Source organism: Protopterus annectens, chromosome 5.part0 (assembly GCF_019279795.1).
Source record: "Protopterus annectens isolate FY-2018-M chromosome 5.part0, PAN1.0, whole genome shotgun sequence".
Classification (NCBI taxonomy): Eukaryota; Metazoa; Chordata; order Ceratodontiformes; family Protopteridae; genus Protopterus; species Protopterus annectens.
In genome coordinates, this window is record NC_056735.1 from 1,246,107,879 (window position 1) to 1,246,133,222 (window position 25,344).

The following is a 25,344-nucleotide window of genomic DNA, read 5'->3' on the forward strand; positions in this document are numbered from 1 at the left end:
ATGATAAAAGATTTCTCTGTATTAACCTGCCTACTAAGGCTAAGAAAAAAGTTAATTTCTCTCTCTTGTCGGAGATTCTTGACATCTTAAAAAGAGATTGCAAAAATAATGTACTCTAAAAGCAGAAAAATGTGAATGCCCCTTAACCTGTGATGTCTATTACTAATGCCAGGCACTTTGAAAACACTGTTGAATCTCTGTTAACTTCCAAAGGGCAGGGCAGAAACTAAAAACATAAACCAAACCCAGAAAAACACTTACTCTATTGAAATTATACAAAATATCTTTTAAACTGACAGGTTTAGAAAAGAAAGGCCTAGAACAAATCTGTAGCGTTCTTCTGTTGGCACCAGAAATAATTCTGAATAAAGTCCTTTTCTGCTTAGAACTGGGGAAACAGGTTCAAAACACCCCCCCCCCCACATAAACACACACTCTGCAGCTGATCCAGAATGTAAGTAACCAAAAAGATACATTTTATTACTTTGAGCATCTGGTACCTTATTGTGAGCTGTTTTCATCTAGACTTCTGCTCCAAGGTGGTGGCTGATTCCCGGACTGTTTGTTGTAGTTGTTGGTGGTTGGATTTTACAGCGTTCTTTTTCGTTGTTAAGTAAACAAAAAGGCTCGAATGGATAGAAAAAGAGGAATCTCTCACAAAAAACAAGGAATCCTACTCCCAGTACCACATCAACTGAAGTCATCTGGTGTCACAAAGGGAAAGTAAAAGGGTGGAAAAGGGAAATCACATGAGGGGACACAGCCTATCACAGATGGTCCTTAATTTTGGGAGTATTCTTCCTTGTTTAACCTCCCTTGTTTTGTATTCAGAAATTTAGTTGGTATTGGAGAGAATGCTTACAGTACCTGAGAATGAACTTAGCTTTTCAGCACTATATAACTTCTTGCAGAAGTACATTTAGAATCTCAGCTTTGTCACCCACAGGTAAACTCTGATAATATAGTCAGGCAAAAGTCTTCAAAACACTGACCTAGTGGTGGCTGCTCTACAACCAGTATCAGCAGCACCAAAAGTACAATTAGAAAATGTTTAGTAATCTTGACACAAAAGACATTTAAGGAATACAGAGATGATTTAGACTCTATAAAAGGGAGGTCATCACTTAATCCTGCTTATATTGACCAAGGTAGCCAACAAAAAAGGAATTTGTGGGCCTGGGGGTATTTTACGATTAAACATTCTTTCTGGGAACAGGTGGCTGTCAGGTAAATTTCTGAAAGCAAAGAATGCATTCTCAAAGCTGGGAGAACAGCTAAAGTGACAGGAAAATGTATCTATAAAAAATATACATATTATCTTCATATATCTTTACTGTGACTCCAGAAATTCCTTTTGTTTCCACTTAAATTTCTAAAGGCCTTAAATAAACTCTAAGCAAAGCTCAGCCATGTGAAATCTGGAAGAAACAAATATCTAATTTATTTTTTAAAGAGACCCACCAGAGAAACAGCAGCTGAAAGGATGGAGGCATTTCAGGGGAAAGAAGCTCCACATATTTGAAATTTGATTTCCAGGAAAGTCAGATTGTGTAGGCACCCATATTCACTGCAAGTCTGGGGAAAAAGCTCCAAAGTATTACAAAATATTTAAAGAACAATAATTTTACAATTTGCATAAATAATACAAAAAAAAAAACAACTACAGTTTAATTAATTACACCAAATTAGACCTAATATGAAAACATTGGTTAAGAACAGATACAAGTTGTACGACGATTTAACATTTAGAGAAATTTTTGCCATTTCATAGCGGAATTAAAGGTAAGTCAGCAAAATTCAAACAGGAATTGCAATTTGAAGTGAGAGAAAAACAGGCTTATACTATACTTAGAGAGGAGAGGTGTAAGGTATGAATAGATATTTGTTCACATTTAGGGCTAGAGTTTATCCTGGTGATGAGCAAGAACAAAGCCAGCTTTTGGCTACAAATTCTTTCAGAATGGTTTTGAAGGATGGGAGGGAGGGAGGGTATTGACCTGATGGATACAGGTAAAGTTAATGTATAACAGAGAGTAATCAGTTTACTACTCCTGCTGAACACTTGCTAGATGAGGAGTTGCTACTACTGCTGATTACTTTCATGTTAAAAACACTGTTTGGTTTAATCCACTGCTGTAAACATTATCAAGCTTGAATATAGGGCTCAGACACATGAAACAAAGAAGTTATGTACTCACCATAACGTTCCATCTGAGTAGATACTTCATTTGTCTGCAACCTGTGGGTAGTCGGATCCGACCTCGGATCCGAACCGGCAGCTTTCCAAGCTTCAAGATCCGAGCTCCTAGCTCCTCCCCCCTACCCATAATCCCTTACTACCAACCACATTACCTCAGATCGGTTATTTTGCCCTATAAGCTAAAGACGGAGAGGAAATTCTCCAAAGGACAATACCTTTCCGAGGTTCGGGGGATGGCAGGGGGGGTTGGTTGCAGACAAATGAAGTATCTACTCAGATGGAACGTTATGGTGAGTACATAACTTCTTTATCTGAAGTAGTTACTTAATTTGATCTGCAACCTGTGGGACAGAGTCCCCAGTTTACCTAAAGGCCCTGGGTGGTCCCTACGGAAGGATATTCCGAAGCACAGCGGAGTCAAAGGAAGCCCTACTTCTGGAGATCGTGTCCAGCTTGTAATGAGAAATGAACGTATGGGAAGAAGACCAAGTAGCTGCTGAACAGATATCGTCTACTGGAACTCTAGACCAAAAAGCTGTTGAGGTAGCCACAGATCTAGTAGAATGTGCCCGAACGACAACCGGAGCTGGCTTCCCAGCTGAAATGTATGCTTGTCTGATACATTGAGAAATCCAATTTGCTACTGTCACCTTAGAAATTGGTTTGCCCATGGCTGATTTAGCATAAGAAACAAACAACTGGTCTGACTTGCGGAAATCTTTAGTCCTATCCAAGTAAAAACGTAGTTGTCTGTGCACATCCAATTTGTGCAATATGTATTCACCTTTGTTTTGGAAACTAGGAAAGAAAACAGACAGGTTAATAGATTGATTAATGTTAGTCTCTGTGGCTACCTTAGGCAGAAAAGAAGGATAAGTCCAGAGGGCCACCCTATCTTTGTGAAAAATAAGGTATGGATACTTAATGCACAAAGCTTGCAACTCTGATACCCGCTTGGCCGAGGTAATAGCAACCAAGAAGGCCGTTTTCCAAGATAAGAATTTTAAAGGCACTGAGGCCGCCGGTTCGAAAGGTGGTCCTGTTAGTGCTTGTAAGACCAAGGTAAGATCCCATGGAGGCATAGCCGGCTTAATGGGAGGCTTCAAGAGAAACACGCCTTTAAGGAAGGCTTTGCATATCTTTGCTGACGTCAAAGAATTTACGCCATCCCCCACATGATAATGAGAGATGGCTGCAAGTTGGACTTTAATGGTGGACGCACTAGCTCCCTGCTTAAAAAGGAGGGATAGGAAGTCCAGGATAGTGGGAATAGGAACCGTAAAGGGATCTAATTCCTTATCCTTCGCCCAGATGGAAAAACGTTTCCATTTACTGTTGTAGAGCTTTCTGGTGGATGGCTTATGAGCTGCCACCAGAATGGCCTTAACCGGGGACGAGATACCGGGAGTCCTAGCCATTAATGGAACTGGATCAACCAGGCCGTGAGCCTGAGGTTGACCAGGTTCGGAGTGTGGCATCTCGTCGGATGCGAGATTAGGTCTGGTCAGGGATCCAGAATCCATGGGGGGCCACACTGTGAGACTGCAGAAAGGGAACCAGACTTGTCGAGGCCAGAATGGGGCAATGAAAATCACTCTGCTCCCCAACCGACAGGCTTTCTGGATGAATTTTGTCATCAGAGGAAGAGGAGGATACGCATAAAGGAGACCGGGCGGCCAAGCATGAACCAGAGAGTCCCTGGGGGATTCCCCTCTGGGGGGAACTATCGCGAAGTAATCGCTGCATTTTGAGTTTAGGGGCAAGGTGAAAAGGTCGCAGCGAGGTTAACCCCATTTGAGGAATATCTGCTTCGCGACAGAGGGATTCAGGGACCACTCGTAAGGGCTGAGAAATACCCGACTTAAGTTGTCCGCTAATATGTTGGCCCGCCCCGGAATGTGCATTGCTATCAGAAAGCGGTTGGTGGAAATAGCCCATTCCCACACTCTCATGGCTTCTCGACACAGGGGGTAAGACCTGGTCCCTCCCTGTTTGTTTATGTACCAGACAACGGACATGTTGTCCGTCTGGATTGCAATAGTCCCCAGAGGTAGAAGGTGATGGAGAGCTTGCAACGCCAACAGCACTGCCCTCATCTCTAGGACGTTGATACGCAATGCAGTCTCTAGAGAAGTCCACGTGCCTTGGACGGACTTGCCTGCGTAATGCCCGCCCCACCCGAGGCAGGAAGCGTCCGTGGTCAATGTGGCTTTGACTGGGGGAATCACAAAGGGTCTCCCTTCTTTGAGTTCCTGAGCCTGTAACCACCAAAGTAGGGAGTCCCTGCATGCTCTGCTCAGAGGAATCAGCATGTCCAAGGGATGGACCGATAGAGACCATTGGACCTGGAGAGTCCATTGTAACACTTGCATTCGCAGACGGGCATGAAGAGAAAGGCCGATCGCTGCCGACATAGATCCTAACGCCCTCAGGACTAATTCTGCTGGAGGAGCTGGGCTCTGAAGAATGTCCGAGACTTGGCGAGACAAACTGTTTAGCCTAACCGATGTCAGAACCACTCTGGAGATCCGAGTATCCAACCTGGCCCCTATGAATTCTAGGGCTTGAGTGGGGCACAGGCAGGATTTCTTTAGATTCACTGAAATGCCCAAATGACCAAACAGAGATAGGGCATAATCTCTCGCCGTAACCAGTAGATGCTTGTTGGGGGCGGTGAGGAGCCAGCCGTCCAGGTAAGGGAACACCTGAATGCCCTGGAGTCTCAGGTGGGCTGCAACCACTGCCATGACTTTGGTAAACACTCTGGGGGCTGAGGTTAGGCCAAATGGAAGAACCCTGAACCGATAATGACTGGCTCCTAGCCGGAAGTGGAGGAACCTCCTGGATCGTCTGTCCATTAGTATATGGTAGTACTCATCTTTGAGGTCCAACGAGCACATCCAGTCGTTCTCCTGCAGAAGGGGGAGAATAGATTGGAGGGTGACCATCCGGAACTTTTCCTTGGGTATGAACAGGTTCAGGGACGAAAGGTCTAGAATGGGTCTGAGGTCCCCCGTTTTCTTTGGCACCAAGAAGAACCTGGAGTAATAACCCGACCCGGACTGATCTAGGGGGACGGACTGGATGGCTCTTTTTCTTAGCAATTCCGAAATTTCTTGAGTTGCGGACTCCCTTTGATGGGGTGGAACATTGGGGAGATGTTTGGGTTGGGGGGGGTTGCAAGAATGGTATCGTGTAACATCTGGATATTATCCGGAGCACCCATCGATCGTTTGTAATGGACTCCCAATTTGATAGGTGCTCCGATAGTCGCCCCCCGACTGCCTCCAGAGAGGGACAGTCGGGCAAGCCCTCAGGGCTGTTGCGCGGGTCCCTCCGAGAAAGGTTCTCTAGACCCGAAGTTACACGGGCCCCCTCTGCCTCTGGGCCGGCGTCCACCTTGTCCTCCTCTGCCTCTAGAGAACGAGCTGTCCGCAGCAGGAAGGGATTGCTGAGATTTACGGAACCACAGCTTCTTTTGCCCCCTCTGATTCCTAGAGAAGGATCTTTGGGGGTTAGAGAAGCGGACTCCGACGGCCGACAGCGTCTTCCCATCCTTCTCGCTTTGGACTAGCGTGTCGCGAACCGATGAGCCAAATAAGGCCGAACCATCGTAAGGGGCGTTCGCGAAGGATGCCTTAAAGGGATCCGTGAAGTCGCAAAGGCGGAGCCAGGAGTGCCGTCGTAAGACTACTCCCGCTCCGCTAGCTCTAGCGGCTCCTTCCGTGGCATGGGAAAGAAGCAGCATAGATGTATTTGATATGGACTTTAGAGTGGCCATTCGAGTCTCAAAAACCTTTTTGTCTGGGACCGACATGGACTCCGGAGGGGCTGCAGCGTATTCTTTAAGTTACGCTGTAGCCTGATAGTGTGTGCCATGTAGTTCAGCGACCTTATGGCAAAGGTTGCTGAAGCAAGCATCCGCTTCCCAAAACGGTCCAAAGCCCGGGACTCCTTGTCCGGCGGATGGACCGAAGAACTTTCTTGGTGAAGTTCTTTCTTAGTGGCAGCCACCACCAACATAGCATCAACGGGCGCGCCTTTGGATCAAGAAGGTCTATCAGAGGGAGGACTGAGGACCTTATCCGGGCATCTAGGGATAGGCTCCACGGTGTCGGGTTCCTTCGAAGCCCTGGTGGTAATTAGGACCACCAAGGGGTCGGCTGGGGGGGGACACCCAGGAGGTAGATGGGCCTGCCTCAAAGGCCTCCAGAAATACAGACTCGTCCAGGGAGGGCTTTTGGGCAGACCACCCCCCCTCATACGCAACATTTCCATAATGTCTCCAAATGAGACATCCTCAGCGGGTGACCTTGGGGAACCCTCCTTATCCTCCAAATCCGTATCCGTGGTAATGGACTCGGGGGAGTCCAGGTGCCTCCTTTTGCACTGGTGTTTCCGAGGCACCTCTTCGGCGGGGCTGTCCGAAGAGGGCTCATCCACCGGGTGGTGTTCCTCCCTAGGAACTAACTGGAGGCTTTGGGCAGGCTGTCCAGATGGACGGATGATCGAAGACAGACCCTGATACAGTGGAGGCACGGGTGGATCCAAAGGCCCGGTCGGGGACCTGGATGACCTCGACAGTACCCTCTCCACCACCTCAAAAGCCGAGGGAGATTCACTATCACCAGCCTGAGAAAGCAACCTCCTCGGCTCTGAGGAAAGGATCGGAGCCGAAGCAATCGGATCCGAAGTAATGGTGTGCTCCGCCCCAATCGGCGCCTAAGACACAACCACTCCTTCGGATCCGATGCTCAACCCTTGGCCCCGAGAGCTTGGATCCGACAAGCTCGAAGGTATAGTCGGCGAAGACACTATCCCTGTCGGCGCCGACGTATCCCCGGATCCGAAAGGGCCTGGATCCGAAAACTCCGAGACCTGATAACGGGTCGGAGAAGGAGCGATCGGGGCAAAAGTGGGGGCTGCACTCCCTCCCAAAGGGGGGGGGGGCAAGAGCATCCCCATCTGCATCTGGGTCTGTAAAAATCTTCGCATCATCCGATCCATGTCTGCTTCAGAGATGCTTCTAGTGGACCGCGAAGAGGTAGTCGAAGCAGGCCGGGAAGGCCGCCTGGAAGACCTCGAGGGGAGACCTATCCTCCTCCTCCGGCTCCGGAGAAAAGGAAGGAGAACGGAGCAGAGAGGACAAGGATCCGGAGACCCTCTCAGGGGACTTCAATATCTTTTCAGGCGGAGCCGAGGGATGAGACTCGGCCCGCCTTTTAGAAACATGGCCCTCTCTCTCCCTATGTTTCTTTTTCTCCCTGTGGGAAGAAGACCTAGACTCCACAGAGCTAGTACCCGATAAGGGAGGTTGAGTCCCGGGTACAGCTAAGGGAGTAACCGGCTCCGAAGCTACAGGAGTAGCTTGGACCCGGCTGGGAGAGGAAGAAGAAGCTGATTCCTGAGGGAGTTTTCCCGCCAGGATCAGCTTGTTCTTCCTGTCCCTAAGTGCCCGAGGGTTGAAGGCCGCACAAATCTGGCAGGCCTCCGACAAATGTGCTGCCCCCAGACATAAAACACACTGAATGTGGCCATCAGCTGGGGAGAGCTTGTGGCCACACTCAGTACACTTCGAAAATATAGCCTTAGACTCAGCCATAATTCTCTCTCACACACACCCAAACACTAAGGGGGGGAGGGGGAGAGACAAATTTAAACTAAGGGAAAAAAGTTTTTTTTTTTTTTTTTTTAAGTGGGTTTGATAGGGTTTGACGCTAAAACACGCACACAATTTACACTAGGTTTTAAGTATTAGAAAAAGGAACAATCTCACCAGGCCAGGAGCTCTTCACTAGGAAGCAACTGTCTTTAGCCGCGGCAAAAAACGATCTGAGGTAATGTGGTTGGTAGTAAGGGATTATGGGTAGGGGGGAGGAGCTAGGAGCCCAGATCTTGAAGCTTGGAAAGCTGCCGGTTCAGATCCGAGGTCGGATCAGACTACCCACAGGTTGCAGATCAAATGAAGTAACTACTTCAGATTAAATGTTAGTGCTACAGTTAATTTACAGATTGGCAGTAGCGCTTAACAATTAGTGCATTCTACTTGCTGGTTCCTAGAATTTCTCTGCCCTATACACATCTTGGCATAGCAGCCCTATTGTTGCTCCACTTGATATTATAATTGTTCCAGAACATTTCTAATGCTCCCATTAGTGTTGACTCGCTATTAACTGCTCCGCTAGATGCTATTTTTAAATCGTGGATACATCTAAGCTCCTACTGCATTTTTAAAACGCTACCAGCTTCAGCAATGGGGTGTAACTAGAGCTTGTGGGCATTTCTAAGCTCCTACTTGTGTTTAAACGCTTCTAGCATCTGTAAGGGGTATAATTTAAGCTTATGGAAATTTTTATGCTCCATTCTAGTGTTTTAAATGCTACAAGCTTCTGTGAGGGGTGTAATTAGTGCCTGTGGGCATTTCTGAGCTCCTGTTTGCATTTTAATGTTTCTAGCTTCTGTGATAGGTATAATTTGAGTTTGTGGGAATTTCTACGCTCCATTCTTGGATTTTAAATGCTACTAGTTTCTGCAAGGTGTGTAATTAGAGCCTGTGGGCATTTCTAAGGTCCTGTTCACGTTAAAACACTACTAGCTGTCCCACTGGAAGTTATATTAGCAGTAGGACATTTCAAAGTTCATTCTAGCCTTGAAACACTACTTGCCTTTCTGCTAGATGTTATTTTCTGCTCCTGGTTATTCCTTAGCTCCTACTAACTGTTGCATTACAGGAGTTTTGAAATGCAAGATGATTATTTCCCTTGTTGTTTCTTTCAGTTACCCACTAGCACCCTAGCCTATAATTACTCTCACCATAGTTGAAATAGTACCAGTCTTCCACCACATTAGCCCAAAATTCAATGCTTATATAACTAATTACTATTCCATAGCTGGTTTCAATCCTATTATACACTAACTTAGTTTTTGTACTGTTTTGGGTTTTACCTTTGCTCCTATCATTGGCTACAGTATTGTTCTAATTTTTTTTACTATCCTCCTATTCCCCACCTAACCTCACTGCTCTATTTATTGTCTTTTCTAGAATTTTAGTGCTTGACACTGCTACAAATATTGGGCTTGCCTCAGTGTGACCAACGGCAGCAGACTCCAGCATAACTACAACCTCTGACCTCCCAGACACCTTTTAAACTCCCCACTCTTCTAAGTTAACCAAAGTATGTTTTACTGTATCCTGTATTTAAAATGTTGCTGGCTCCTAGTCTAATACATACTACCAGAATGCACCCCTCTACTTTGTCCAAGCTTAATTTCCTAGACTCTTCTACTAAACCTTTCTCTACCTACCTCACTCTTTCTCTACAATCATTATTGCTCTTGTCTCTGTTCTTTTCTCCTCCTTAGATTCTTCGTATCTACTTATTTCAAACACCTCTCTCTCCCTTATACTCTACCCTTAACTTACTTTCTTTCTCTCCCTAATGGTCATTGATTGTCTTTCTCAACAGCTGTTTCCAGCTCGGGCTAGCCCTGCTCCTTTTGCGCTCACTACCGTTTGGGCTCACTTCGCTCCCTTACCATACCCCCATTCCCACCCACCGCATTACAATTTCCTTTATACCATCCACTCCCTCCAATTCCTTCCCCAACATCCACTGACAAACTACCTCCTGTCCGACTCCAAATACATCACTTCTTTCCCCTACCTACACCCTGTCTATAACCCCTACACCCTCCATCAAAAAATGAAATACCTTATTACCATCTCACTCCTACTACTACTCTCTGCTCTAACCTCTTATCACTCACACCTTCCTTATTCTCTTTTATGCTCTCCTACCTCCTATACCTTTGACACTCATTCTACAGCTTCCTACTTTCATATCTCCTCAGCCTTTTCAACCTCTCCAACTCTTTCTTCACAAACTGTTTATACTGCAAATCCATCCTCCTACCTACAAATCTAAATCCAAGTTACACAAACTACATTTATGTACTACTGTACTCCTCCTTCCCACTAAAAACTTACTCATATCGTGGGATGTCCACCTCAACCCTGGACCCTCCCCCTCTCCCCTCAAATAACCCACCCCTTATCTTCTACCTCCCTTCCTAATCCAAACACCTCTCACCATACCCAGCCTCTTACACTAAACTCATCCATATCCAAGCACATAGCAATATACTCTCTAAATATTAAAAACCTAACCAACAAAATCACCGATTTCCATGCCTGGATAACACATACAAACCCTCACATCCTTTCCTTATCTGAAACCTGGCTTAAGCCACATATCACTAACAATGAAATTCTCCCATCAAGCTGTATTTATTGGTCTGACAGATTCCCCAAAAAAGGGGGTGATGTAGCCATCCTCCACTCCAATAGCCTCAATCTCTCATCTTTCCCTACACCCATCCCTGACTTTCACCCCGCTGAAGTCATCAACCTTAACTGCCGCCTTAATCCTCACAAAAAAAATAGCTGTTGCTGCCATCCATATTCCTCCTGGAAACAATTCATCCACTTTAGAGAATATCTTATCCTGGTTTTGCCACTATATTCCCTATGAAACCGTCACCATAGGTTCATAGGTAGGTACTAGGCTATCGGCCAAAGGGCCTCAGTAAGCCTAGCCAACAAAGTTCCCTGGCTTATGCCAACCAAAGAAAGTTAATTTCCTGTGCTCCTGTCGAGCAGAGCCACAGAAGTGATCCACTGGGTGTATTTCCTATTTCCCATCCACTCATCAAGATTTTTCTTGAAGAGTGTTAATGAAGAAAGTACAGTTTTGTACCTACCATAAATGTAGATGTCCGAACTGGATAGCATCTGCAGTCATAACAAATGGGTTGTCCTGTCGTCAGGCAGCCCTTCGGTCGGCCGGATTCCAAAGTCTGGGTCCGGCTTCAGCTGATGTCGCACTTCACCCGACGTCATCTCTGCTGGTCTTCGGGTATAAAGGCATCAGCCGACGCCATTTTCCTCAGTGTTTCTTGCCCCAGATGCCAGTTGCCCTCTTGGAAGGCTAAATTTTGGATAAATGCCAATGTTTCCAAAAGGTAGAAGGCAAACACAAAAATAAGCATGTATGTACATATATACAAACAAATACACCATAAGAGACCCCCCCCCCCCAGCTAGCTATTAGGAGGGTAAATACCCTATGAGTACCACAGAGGGGAAGGAGGGAGGGTAATCCTGACTGCAGATGCTATCCAGTTCGGACATCTACATTTATGGTAGGTACAAAACTGTACTATGTCCTTCATGGATGCATCTGCAGTCATAACAAATGGGTAGAATACCATAGCCAACTAGGGGAGGAGGAAGAAAAATTATGGTGTGGTTAGGATCCCTTGCAGTACAGCAGTGGCAAACCCTGCTCGGGATCTAGAATATAGAGGTAAATTATAATGCTTGGCAAATGTATGCACGGAGGTCCAAGTAGCCGCCTCAATAATGTCCTTGGTTGCCACTCCTCATAAGAAAGCTGTGGTAGTGGCTGTAGCCCTTGTAGAATGAGGCCTTATGTTCTGTGGAATTGGTTTTCCATGGTAGGAGTAACAGAATCTTATGCAATTTCCTATCCATTTGGAGATTGTCTGTTTGGAAATTGCTTTTCCTTCCCTTCCTGTTGCATAGGCTACAAAAAGCTGGTCAGTTTTTCTGTTACTTTTGGTTCTGTCCAGGTAGTAGCATAACTGTCTATGTACATCCAAGGTATGCAGCATTCTTTCCCCTCTGTTTTGTGGATTGGGAAAGAAGGTAGGTAGGTGAATTGCCTGGTTTAAAGACACCCTGGATACCACCTTAGGCATAAATGTAGGATTAGTTCTCATGGACACCCTATCTTGATGGAGGACTAGGAAGGGTTGCACTGCCATTAAGGCCTGTAGTTCCGAAACCCTCCTTGCTGAGGTAATTGCCAGTAGGAAAGCAGTTTTCCATGACAGGTGTTGTAGATCTGCTGTTGCTGCTGGTTCAAACGGAGGGAGTGTCAACTTTTCTAGCACAAAGTTCAAGTCCCATGCTGGTAATGGTGGTTTCCTAGGAGGTTTTACATTCTTGATCCTCAGGAACTGCCTGAGTAGAGGATGTGAAAAGACAGGTGGATCAAAGCTGTATTCTGCTGAAATAGCTGATGCATGTATCTTGATGGAGGAATAGGACAGGCCTGTATGTAGAAGCTCTGCCAAGTACTCCAGAATGTTAGCAATATCTATGTTTGACACATCTTTTCCTCTTTCAGTACTCCAAATGACAAACCTTTTCCATTTTCCTGCATAGTTCCTTCTTGTTGAAGGTCTGCGGGCTTCAAGGATAATGTCTTTAACCCTTTGGGAAAGATCTGGGTTAGTTGCTGCTATGTGATGTTCCAGGCAGTCAGTTGCAAGGTTTTTAGGTTTGGATGCATGATGTTGTAGTTGTTCTGAGTTAACATCAAAGGCATCAGGGGAATTGACCACATTTTCTCCCGAGACATGCTCCTCAGCAATGGGTACCAGTGTTGTCTTGGCCAGTTCGGAGCTATCAGGATTATCCTTGGACGTTCCTCTTTGATTTTCAGTAGTACCTTGTGTATCAAGGGAAGAGGTGGAAATGCATATGCTGTCAGGCCTTTCCAGCTGAAGGAGAGAGAATCCACCTTCCATGCAAGTGGGTGGAATGTCCTTGTGCAGAATTTTTTGAGCTGGTGATTGAGTGGGGAAGCGAATATATCTATTTGTGGCATTCCCCATTTCTTTGTGATGGCCTTGAAGATGTCCGGGTGTAGCATCCATTCGTGAGCATCCGAGGTGGTTCTGCTTAACATGTCTGCTAGGGTGTTCTCTTTTCCCGGTACAAATATTGCCTGTAACTGGATGTTGTAGCTGAGAGCCAGATTCCAAAGGTCCAAAGTCATTCTGCATAGGGGGTATGAATGAGTGCCTCCTTGTTTGTTGATGTACCACATGACTGTGGTGTTGTCTGTCCTTATCATCAAATGGCCTTCTTTGAGGAATGGTCTGAATTTTTGGATTGCCAGTTTTACTGCCAGCATTTCTTTTTGGTTTATGTGCAGGTGCAGCTGGTCCTGAGTCCACAATCCTTGTACTCATTTGTCCAGCATGTGCGTCCCCCCATCCTAGGTCTGAGGCATCCGTTGTGATGGTTTGGCTTGCTCGAAAGTTGTGGAAGGGTAAGCCTGGGTTTGACTGGCATGCTTGAGCCCACCATAGGAACTCCTGTTTTAGGCATGGGATTAGTGGTATTTCTGCTTCTAAGCTGTGCCTGTGTTGAGACCATAAATTCTTTAGGTACCACTGTAGCTTTCTCATATGCAGTCTGGCATGTGGGACCAAGATTATGCATGATGCCATGAAGCCCAAGGCCTGCAGAACTTTTCTTGCTGTTAGTTTGTTCTGCTTTGTTAATGCCAAGAAGTAAAGAGGGAGTTCTTTTGTTTTTCTGCAGTTAGGAATGCCATTTGTTTTACTGTGTCCAATTCCACCAAGAATGTTCTTGTTTGGGATGGTATCAGCCTTGACTTTTGTAAATTAACTGTGTATCCCAGGGCTTGTAGCAAGTAAATGACCCTTTGTAAATCTGTTGTCAGCTTGCTTTTGTTGTCCGCTTGTAACAGGCAGTCGTCCAGGTATGGATAAATTTGGATTCCTGTACTCTGCAGTGAGCGATTACTGATGCCAGGCATTTTGTGAATACTCTGGGCGCAGTAGATAAGCCAAAGGGCAATGCTGAGAATTGATAATGCTCTGATCCTGCAAGAAATCTGAGGTATCTTCTGCAATTTGGTCGAATGGGGACGTGCAGGTATGCCTCCTTGAGATCTAGAGTTACCAGCCAACACTCCTTGCCCAGCATGGGAAGAAGTTGCTGTAGGGTCAGCATTTTGAATTTTGGGACAATGATGTATGTGTTTAAGATGGACAGGTCGAGAATAGGTCTCCAACTTTTCTCTTTTCTTGGTACTAGGAAGAGTCTGGAGTAGAATCCTTTGCCCTGTTCTGTTATTGGTACTCTTTCCACAGCTCTCATCTTTGTTAATTCCGTTATCTGCTGCAGAGCTTCTATTTTTTGATTTGGAGGCAGGTTTGGCATTCCTCTTTTACTGGTAAGGTGTGGAAGTGGAACCGGTAGCCTTGGTCTATGGTTTGCAAAATCCACTTGTCTTTTGTGATATAGTGCCAATTTTTCGAAAATAAGGCTAACTTTCCGCCTAATGGTGCTGCTATTTGCTCCCTGGTAGGCGGAGTTAGAGCCAAGTCACTGTGATTGTCCTGTTGCAGTGGCAGTGGTTGTGTCTGTGCCTCGGTTATTGCCTTGCCACTGTCGTCCTCTGTAGGCACCTCCTCTGGATTGATTTCTGCCTCCAGAGCGCCTATTCCTGCCCCTTTGGGATCTTGTGGAGTCAGGAAAGGACCAATTTTGGCAGGCCAGTTCCTGCTAAACCTTGGGGCTGAACCTGTAAGAAATCTTTAACTGTTTGTACAGATTTTGCCTTTTCTTCCATTTTCTTCATTACTTGCTGGGCAGGTGTACCAAATAGACTGGCCTTATCCATAGGAGCATCTAATAGCTTTGCTTTAACATGATCCGTAAGACCTGTTCTTTCAACCATGCATGTCTTCTTATCACTGTGCCAGTCATGGCTGATCTAAATGAAGCCTCCAGTGCATCATAGCCACATTTTAAGGAATGGTTACTAACCTGTTGGATGTTATTCACCATTTCTAATACATATTTCTTATCTAAAGATTCATCAGAGGACAGTTTTTTAGTTAACTTATCAAGCATAAACTCTTGGTATTGGATCATGTGAAACTGACAGTTTAAAGCTCTAGCTGAGAGAGTAGCAGAGGTGTAAACTTTTTCCCCATCTCTAAGGACCTGGATTCCCTTTCAGAAGGAATAGGGTTTTTGCTGTGGTCGAGGCTACTGCCTTAGGCCCCTGGGAAATAGTTTCGGGTCTGCCAGTGGGGCCTTGTATAGGTGGTGATGAGTGTCTGGCACCCTGTAAAATCTATCAGGTTTGGCAGGGGCTGGAGGTAAAGAATCAGGAGCAGTGCAGACATCGTTAAATGCATCATCCACAACAGGCAGAACAGGAGGTATAGCTAAGGGCCTATGTTGTGGTAAGTGCAGAAAAGTCCTAAGCCTTTTTCTTGAATCTGAGAAATCTTGTCCCTGCCATTGGAATTGTTCTCTCATGGCATGTAAGGTTTCCCCAAAGGAAAATTCCTCTGGTGGAGAGGCAGCTGGAATGGATTCTTCAGCATCAGAGTCTTCATAAGTAGAAAAAGGATCCTCTGGCTGGTCTGTAATGTCTGAGTCATCCGCAGAATCATCAGAGGACACTGGCTCGGGGGGCTCTGCCCTAGGTCTCTTTTCTGGGGGCTGAGAGGCCCTGTCTGGGTGAGATTGGGACCCCCTAATTAAGGATATTAAATCTTCTGCCAGAGTAAGCATTTGTGAACTAGAAGTGGGCCTGTGTGAGGGAGGTTTAATAGGCACTGATTTAGCAGATTTGGCTGCTTTAGCCCTGGCAAAGGCCTTGATAGACATGGCTGCAGGGGGTCTAGCAGCACCACGTGCTGGGGTAGAGACATCCAAAGGGATGGTGTCTGATAAATCACTAGAAACCACAGTTGTAGGCAAAATTTCTGAGGCCGATTCAGGTAAGGTAGCAGGAGCCTCAGTAGTAGTCATGGATTCGCTGAAGATTGACCAGTTTTCTCGGTTCGCCGAAACCGAGACACTCGCTGGCTTGCTTAACCGTGGTTTCGCCGAAACCGCGGACCGCGAAAGTGTCGGTCTTTTCTTTGCTTTTTAACAATTTGGGTAGTCGGAGGATCCGACGGCATAATGTACGCAAAATCTGAGCCGAAAAACTGTTCAGCAACTCCGACCGACGCCTAAGCGCTCGCCGGTTGAAGGAAGCACAGGCGAACAGGCTGCTACGCCATGGTCTGGGCCTAAGCAAGGCAGACAGTAAGAGTGGAAATCTTTATGAGGTATTTGTTTCCCACAAGTTAAACAGTTATTGACTTTTTCTGACATCGGCTGAGGCAAGAAAGAGTCCCCAACGGGTACTTAGCTTTTAGAAGTCTTCAAGTAGTATTCGGTAGTAGTAATCTCTGGATCTGACCGACCGCACTTGCGAACAGCTTCTGCTTCGGCGCCACGCTGCAAGAAAGACTGAGGAAAATGGCGCCGGCTGATGCCTTTATACCAAGACCAGCAGAGATGACGCCGGGTGAAGTGCGACATCAGCGGCCGGACCCAGACTTTGGAATCCGGCCGACCGAAGGGCTGCCTGACGACAGGACAACCCATTTGTTATGACTGCAGATGCATTCATGAAGGACATCTTTGCTTAACATAGATGGGTAGCTTGTTCCAGAGTATGGGAAGTCTCTGGGGCAGGAATCTATCCCACCAGCATGTCTTGTTTATAGTGGTGACAAGGTTTAGGTCCCTAGAGTGTGTAGCTCGGAGGGATTGGGATTTCTTTAGGTGTAGCATGTCCAACAGCTCTGGGTTTGACATAGCTTTATATGTTAAGCAGAGATCACCTTGGAGTAGGCGATATGCTACAGAGTAAAGCTGGAGTTTTTTGAGACAGTCAGTGTATGGCATCTGTTTGAGGCCAGTAATCCTCTTTGTGAGGTACTTCTGTGGCATTTCCAGCTGTTGCAGATGTCTTGTGAGGTACATTCCAAAAGGGGCGCTGTACTCTATAATGGGTCTAATGAGTGTCGAGAAGAGGGGAACAATGACCTCTTTTTTCTGGATAAGAACCCTTTTGTGATGAGGTGTGCCACGTAAAAAGATTTCCTGACTACTGTGGCAATGTAATCATCAAAGGAGAGACTACTGTCCACCTGGGTCCCAAGGTCTATCACACATTCGGCGTTACAAAGACTGACGCCTATGTGGTAGTTCATGGGTACAGAGTTTTTACCAAAGGGGATAACAATGCACTTTTTGGCACTGAGCTTGAGGCCATGGCTCTGACACCAGGCATCTGTCTCAGTGAGGCCCTTCTGTAGGATGTCCACATCATTTGGGGACCCGACTATAGCTCCTAGTTTGCAGTCATCTCCGAACTTCGTTAGCCTGTACTTCAGAGAAGTAGATACCAAACAGGAGAGGTCTCAGGACTGAACCCTGGGGTACTCTACTTATCACTGGTTTGAAGTCAGATTTGGAGTTTGCAACTTTTAGTGTGGGTTTTGTCAGTGAGCCAGTTGGCAACCCATCTAGTGACATAAGGATTTATACCTAGTTTAGTAAGTTGAGTTATAATTCCAGAATGTGGGATGGTGTTGAAAGCCTTGTCGAGGTCAAGATAGGCTGTGTGAACCATCTTACCCTTGTCTACAGATTTGGTGACTGGCTCAAAGAAGTCGACCAGGTTCAGGAGGAATGATCTGCCTTTCACAAACCCGAACTGGGTGAGGTCCAGAGTTTGGAGGTTACCAATGCCTTTGTTTATGAATTCCATGATGATACATTCCATGGCCTTGCAGACCAGGCTCGTCAGGCTAACAGTTCCCAGGATCAGTGGTGGCTCCTCCTTTGTGGAATGGGATAACTGTTGCTGTACGCCATTCAGTGGGCACAAAGCCTGACGTGAGGCTATGATTGAACATGGTGCTTAGGTTGGGAGCCAGTTCATTCTGAAGTTCATGTAAAACGCAGCCTGGCCTGTTGTCCGGTCCCATGGATGCTGTGTTTTTGACTTTAGAGTGTGCTGCTCTTATCTGTGTAGTTGTGATTACAGGGACTCTGTATTCTTCCTGTATAGATATGGGTCGTTTAGGGGATGAGAGGGGTAACGTTAGAACTGAACCTATCTGCCAGGATGTTGCCAATATCAGTTGGTTCTGTAAGTTTTGTGCCATTGTGCTGTAACTCAGAGCAGATCAGGGTGTTGCCATTGAGATTCTTGACATAGCTATAGAATGCTTTGGGGTTGTCCTTAGAATCAGTGCTGATCTTGTTTTCATAGCTAGCTTTGGAGGATCTTATAAGGGAGCCCAGCTTCTTACTGAGGCTGACCAGGCAGCTCCTCCACTCATGGAATTTTACTCTCTTTTGCAACAGTTTCTTCCTTCTGTTGTAGAGTTTGTTTATGGCAGGGGACCACCAAATAGCATCTTGGTTCTGTTTGGGATAGCATGATCCATGCAGTTGTGTAAGTGCTTATAGAGTGCATCTGTGTTGGATTCAGCAGTCGTAACTGTATTGTCCATCTGCATGGCTGTTATGAAGTTCACCACTTCTGTCTTAAGAAGCATGAAGTTGGCTTTGGAGAAATTCTTTGCCATAGTTTCCTTAATGGGGGGTGGGGGTAGGATGTGGATATCTAGGGAGATTAGCTTATGGTCGGATCTGACCAGTGAGGAATTAACTTCAGGTTGGTAATGACTAGGTCTTGGATACTATTGCCCCTGGTGGGGGTGTGGATAAGTTGATCCTGGGCATTGGAATTAATGAATTCCAGAAAGTGCTGAGCGAAGGAGTTGGTACACGAGTAGTTTTCCCAGTTAACGGTGGGATAGTTGAAATCGCCCAATATTAGGGTGTTTGGTTGAACCTTAATATTTTCCAGTATATCAGGAAAAGAGGAGTGGGAATCCTGGGGCATGGTGGGGAATGGTAGCAAGCTACAATTTGGATTGCAGTTTTGCCCAGAGTTAGTTGCACTTGGGTAACCTCAGATACATTATGCTGAACAACTAGCCTGGAGGTGTGGCTATCCTTAATGAATATGGACACACCTCTGCCTTTGGTGTTAAGATGGCCGAAAAGTGTGGTATGAGTTATAGCCTGGTAATGCAGGGGTGTTCTCTGCAGCCCTGAACTAGGTCTCAGTCCCTGCACAGATATCGATGTTCTCCATTTTAAGGAGTGCCTCGAGTGAGTGCATTTTGAGGTTTAGACTTCTTGCACTGAGTAGCATTACCCTCAGTTTTTGTTTCCCTGTTTCTATTACGGTGGCGAATTTGTCATTTGAACCTTGCCTAAAAAAGGCACTACAGGAGCGGCAAGAGCCTTTGCCAGTATCTGGAATCCCAGGGGTGACAGGTGCAGGCCATCGCTGGCAAAGCATCGTGGTCTGTCAAGCATGTTGTCCCAGGCAGACAAATACTGGATCTCCTTAGAATGACACCAGAAGCTTAGCCAATTGTTGAAGTCAATCATTTTGTCCTTGTACTGCGGTATCATTCAGGGCGATGGCAGGATGCTACTCGGGGCTAGGGTCATACCAGTTACAAGATCAAAGAGCTCTTCCATGTCTCTTTTCATGTAGTCCAGGGAGGCACTTCTCAGGTTATTCACACCAACATGGACAATCACAGAGTCATATTTCTACTTGTTGTGGAGTGACCTGAGTGCGTGGGTTATGTGGCGGATCCTGGCACACGACAGGCAGCTGACAGTAACCTTCTCCTTGTTTAGCCTGGTGAGTGGGACATCAGTGTGTGCCTGACTATAAAGTCACCTATGACTAGTGTGTTGGGTATGTTGTTTTGCCTTATGGGCTGTGGTTGAGTGGCACACAGTCTTCGTCATTTGGGTTGTGTTGGTGGGGGGAGGATGCTTGCGTTTCTGCTTTGGAGGTCTCTGTTGCTTGAGCAGATTATTACTGAGAGTCTCCACAAATGTTTTTGTGTTTCTGTGTGTGGAATTTGGTGGTGTAGGTTTAGTGGGACTATGTGATGAGTGTGGTGTGGTGCAATTGTTTACCTTCTCCTCTTGACTGTCAAGTTTGGTTGGAGAGAGCCTTACCTCTAGTTTGGCTAGATAAGTGCATCTCTCGTAGTTTGTAGTGTTGGGTGGTAGGAGGAGAGGTACATTGCCCCAAGATGCCCAGACTCATCAGACAGACAGGAGAGAACACTGGGAGCTGACCTTTGGACATGTCTGAATAAAAAAATATTTTGCTCTAGACAAGTGAGGAAAGGGAGTACAAGAGCTGTTTTTCTCTAGGCAAGTGAGGAAACTAAGTACAAAAATGGTTTTCCACTAGGTAATGAGGAAGGTTGAGTGCTGTAGTAGTTTGTAGTTTATTTACTGCTTACAACAAGTTCTGAACAACTGCTGAGCACAAATAAGCAAATTCAAGTGCTAAAACTAAGAATCTGTATCTGGATCTTGTTGTAGATAGGCTACATAGTGCTTGCCACTCCCACTGATAAGCTAGAAGGCTTCCCACCAAAACAGGCGATGTTACCCTAGATAGGTCAAAGCTTAAAATGGACTCTTCACAACTCAGCATCAACCTGCATGGTTTCCATCAACTGATATCGTCACCCACCTCCATAAAAACCCATCTTTCAGCTCCATAATTGACTGGATACTCAAAAACTCCCCTCACTACTACCACAACCCCACTACCCTACCAGACCAACTTAGCGACCAGCTCCCCACCTCGGTCCTTAGATACACCATCCAACCCCCAAAAATCCCACCTTTATAGAGATTGCCGAAAACTTTCTAATTTTAATGTAGGCCAGTTCAGCTCTATTCTATCCACCACTGACTGGTCCATCCTTAAACAAATCCCTCTCAATGATGCAGTTACTAGGTTCAATACATAGCACACAGACTCAGTGTGCCAATAAATCACAGCCCATAAGGCAAACCAACATACCCAACACACTAGTCATAGGTGACTATAGTCAGGCACACTGATATCCCACTCACCAGGCTAAACAAGGAGAAGGTTACTGTCCGCTGCCTGTCGGGTGCCAGGATCTGCCACATAACCCATGCAATCAGGTCACTCCACAACAAGTACAAACATGACTCTGTCATTTCCCATGTTGGTGTGAATGACCTGAGAGGTACCTCCCTGGACTACATGAAGAGAGACATGGAAGAGCTCTCCGATCTTGTATCACAGGCAGGTATGACCCAAGCCCTGAGTAGCATCCTGCCATCACCCCAGAATGATACCGCAGTACAAGGACAGAATGATTGAGTTCAACAATTGGCTAAGCTTCTGGTGTCATTCTAAGGGGATCCAGTATCTGCCTTCCTGGGACGACATGGTTGACAGACCACGATGCTTTGCCAGAGATGGCCTGCACCTGTCGCCCCACGGATTCTGGATACTGGGTACGGCTCTTGCCACCCCTATAGTGCCTATTTTTAGGCAAGGTTCAAATGACAAATTCACCACCTTAACAGGAACAGGTAAGCAAAAACTGAGGGCAATGCTACAAGTCAATCTCAAAATGCATTCACTCGAGGCACTCATTAAAATGGAGAAAATCGATATCTGTGCAGTGACTGAGACCTGGTTCAAGGCTCTAGAGAGCACCCCTGCCTTACTAGGCTATAACTCATACTACACTTTTCAGCCATCTAACCTGGACCAGAACACCAAAGGCAGAGGTGTGTCCATATTCATCAAGGATATCCACATCTCCAGGCAAGTTGAGCAGCATAATGCATCCGCAGTTATCCAAGTGCAACTAACCCTGGGCAAAAGTGCAATCCAAACTGTAGCTTGCTACAGATCCCCCACAATGCCCCAGGATTCCCACTCCTTTTCTTGATATACTGGAAAATATTAAGGTTCAACCAAATACCCTAATAATGGGCGATTTCACCTACTCCAACATTAACTGGGAAAACTACTCATGTACCAAGTCCTTTGCTCAACGCTTTCTGGAATTCATAAATTCGAATGCCCTGGATCAACTTATCCACACCCCCTCCAGGGGCAACAATATCCTAGATCTAAGTCTTACCAACACGAGTGACCGGTGTTCCACACCTGAAATCAACTCCTGCTTGGTCAGATCCGACCATAAGCTAATCACCTTAGATATCCGTATCCCGCCCGCACCCACCATTAAGGAAACCATGGTAAAAAATTTCTCCAAAGCCAACTTCATGCTTCTTAAGACAGAAGTGGCGAACTTCATGACACCCATGCAGATGGACAATACAGTTACGACTGTTGAATCCTACACAAATGCACTCTATAAGCACTTACAGAAACAAAGACAGCAAGTTCACCGAAAATTGCTTCTTAAATCCAATATTATCCACAAACAGGCTTTGGTCCAAAGCTTGAAGTCTGTTTAATAAAACAAATAAACAAACAAATAAAAGTAGAATAAAAGTCCCTTAGAATCCACACAATAAGCGCTTTTGATAAAATCTTCTTCAGATCGTGATGTAAAAATGGGACTAATGTTCATTTTAAATAGTATACCTCTATGTAGCCATCCAATCCATGTATACTAAGAAGTTCCTTTCAACCAATCCTTTACAATGTAACCCCACCTTATTTGCATATGTCATTTCAAGCACTTCCGTTTCCCGCCTTTTTGGATGTCAATTATATGCAAATCAAGCTATACACTCATCCGATCAGCGGATTCAAATAAGTAAACAAGGGTGGATCATGATGCCTATTCGCTTCCAAGCATCTTTTAGGCTCTTCCCTTCATAGGAGGTGTAATCAAAGAATTTAAATTCAGTAGTGCGCCATTCAAATAGTATGCACACAGAAAAGATAATGGTAGCCAGTCTCTCAGAATCTTCATTTCCCCTCATTTGCATATACGGCGTCAAGTGCTTTCTTTTTCAAGCACAGATCAACAAAAATGCAGATAAAGTTTCTTATTAGTGATCCTATATTTAAGTATCAAACTTGAACAAAACTCAAGTAAAATCAACCATTACATATTGTTTCAACTCTTTGCATATGAGCACTTTTCAAAATTTCCTTATGGTATACAAATTATCTATGAATGGTCATGTGTAGGCACAACCCTAACCACACGTATCATCATTCATCACAACAATTGCAAGAAGCGTACATAAGCACTTTTGAAGAATTTCTTTATAGTATGCAGAGTATTTATAAGTGCTTCTACATAGATACACTCCTGGTCACACACATCATCACGAGTGCATGGATCGTGCTATCCCAAACAGAACAAAGACGCTATCCTCCAAAACAAGGAAGCCAATCTGGTGGTCCCCTGCCATAAACAAACTCTACAACAGAAGGAAGAAACTGTTGCAAAAGACAGTAAAATCCCATGAGTGGAGGAGCTGACTGGTCAGCCTCAGTAAGAAGCTGAGATCCCTTCTAAGATCCTCCAAAGCTAGCTACGAAAACAAAATTGCCACTGATTCTAAGGGCAACCACAAAGCATTCTATAGTTATGTCAAGAATCTCAATGGCAACACCCATATCTGCTCTGAGTTACAGCACAACAGCATGAAAATTCCAGAACCAACTGATATTGCCAACATCCTGGCAGATAGAGGTTCAGTGCTAACTTTACCCCCCCCCCCAAAGAGCCCATATCTATACAGGAAGAATGCAGAGTGTGACACCCGGGCCCTGGCCCAGCAATCAAATACCCTCAATCCTCGCCACTAAGATCAGAGAGGGTGTCTCATATAAGAGGAAAGGAAAACAAATATACACAGTAAAGTACAATTTCCCTTAAGTGCACACAGAGATCACAGTCAGCTGGGGCTGGTTGCTCCCCAGGTCCCCAGTAAGACTCCCCACTGGCACAGCTATAGGGTTCAGATCTCAGCTTAGTTGGCAAGATAAAACCTCCGGTACCCTCTCTGTCCAACCAATGCTTTGTGTCCCTGCCCAAGTAGCAGATACACACACACACACACACTTTGAGATAAGTATTTATACAACTTCACAGACACTCCTGGGAAAGACTGACAGATTCTCCAGCTGTGCCCCTTTACCCAGACTATACGGTAGTAATCACTGCCACCACCAGCTAATATTTATCAGCTACCCAAAGGCCCTTAAAAGGGTGTCCAATTATTACTGTGCAATATTATTATCCAATTGGTAGTATAGCCCAGGGCTAAAACTATAGGAGTGGCTTAGACAGTAAACTCTATAAATATGCAATGTACTCTAGAGATTAACTTATCTGTACATAAACCAGCCACAGTTGAGAAGGGTTTAAAATATTCAATAATAAATACTACAAACACAAGACAAAACAACTATACCACAGTGCTATTCAAGAGTTCAGAGATCACAGAAACTTAAAACAATACAGCAGGAAAGTTCTGATATAACAGAAAAACACAGTCTAAACTTTATAGTCCTAGCTATTTCTACAAGAAACACACTTCTAAGATAACTTAAGACACAGGCAGAATGCTGATAAGTTGGATATCAAGACAAAAATGCTTAATAATCTCTGGTTCTCACTGTTTAAATTGAAACTGCAGTTCTGATAAAACATTACATCATTTGTTTACACCCTTCCTGGAGTTCCCAGGCTACACATTAACTGTATTTACATTCTTTTACACTTAGAGCAATAAAGGACATTCCACATGTAAATTCTGGTCATTAACCTCAGCCTTAAAACAATAGGCAGGATGCTTACTCCAGACTCATCGACTCCAAATTCTAACTTCAAAGGAATAGACAAAGTAATTTTAATTTCAAAGGACCAATAAGAAATGCTTGACTTAGTTTTCCTTAAAGCAGATGGCAATGTTACCGCATTGTTGAAACAGCATTTCTTTACATTAAGACACAAGCCTGTATTTTACATTTATATTTACAAATGTCAGAATTATGTATCAAATTCTATTTGGCTAGGCTGGCAGCCTTCACATCTCTCCCCACCTGGAGAACTCAAGCTAGTTTTTCAAATGGCCATTGATAAACGCCACTTGAGAGGGTAAGGTCTATCTGAGTGCACCTCACCCCATTCCCTGTCTTGAGAGCCTATCTGCATTGGCATTGCTACTCCCATTGCGGTGCTGCACAGACATTTCGCATGCTTGCAACCCCAGGCTCCATCTTAGCAACTTGGCATTTTGTTGGCTGGCTCTGTTTAACCATATTAGGGAGTTGTGATCTGTCATTACAGTGAATTGTCTTCCATACAGATAAGGCTGAAGTTTCTGCAGTGCCTACACTATGGCTAGACATTCCTTTTCTACAGCTGCATAGTATTCCTCCCTGGGTTGGAGCCTACGACTGAGATAAACCACTGGGTGCTCTTCTCCCTCTGAAGAAATCTGGCTAAGTAGAGCCCCCACCCCAGAGTTCAAAGCATCCACTTGCACAAAAATTCTTTGCTGTAATCTGGACTGGCTAACACAGGTTGTCCTCCCAAAGGAATGCCTGCTCACATGCTGGGGTCCA

General features: G+C 45.3%; 1 protein-coding gene across 4 annotated transcripts in view; it reads right to left on the bottom strand.

The window, feature by feature from the left end:
* Positions 1 to 25,344, bottom strand: part of BBX (BBX high mobility group box domain containing) — a 2,705,004-nt gene that overhangs the window by 489,249 nt on the left and 2,190,411 nt on the right. The gene's annotated exons all lie outside the window — the stretch shown is intronic.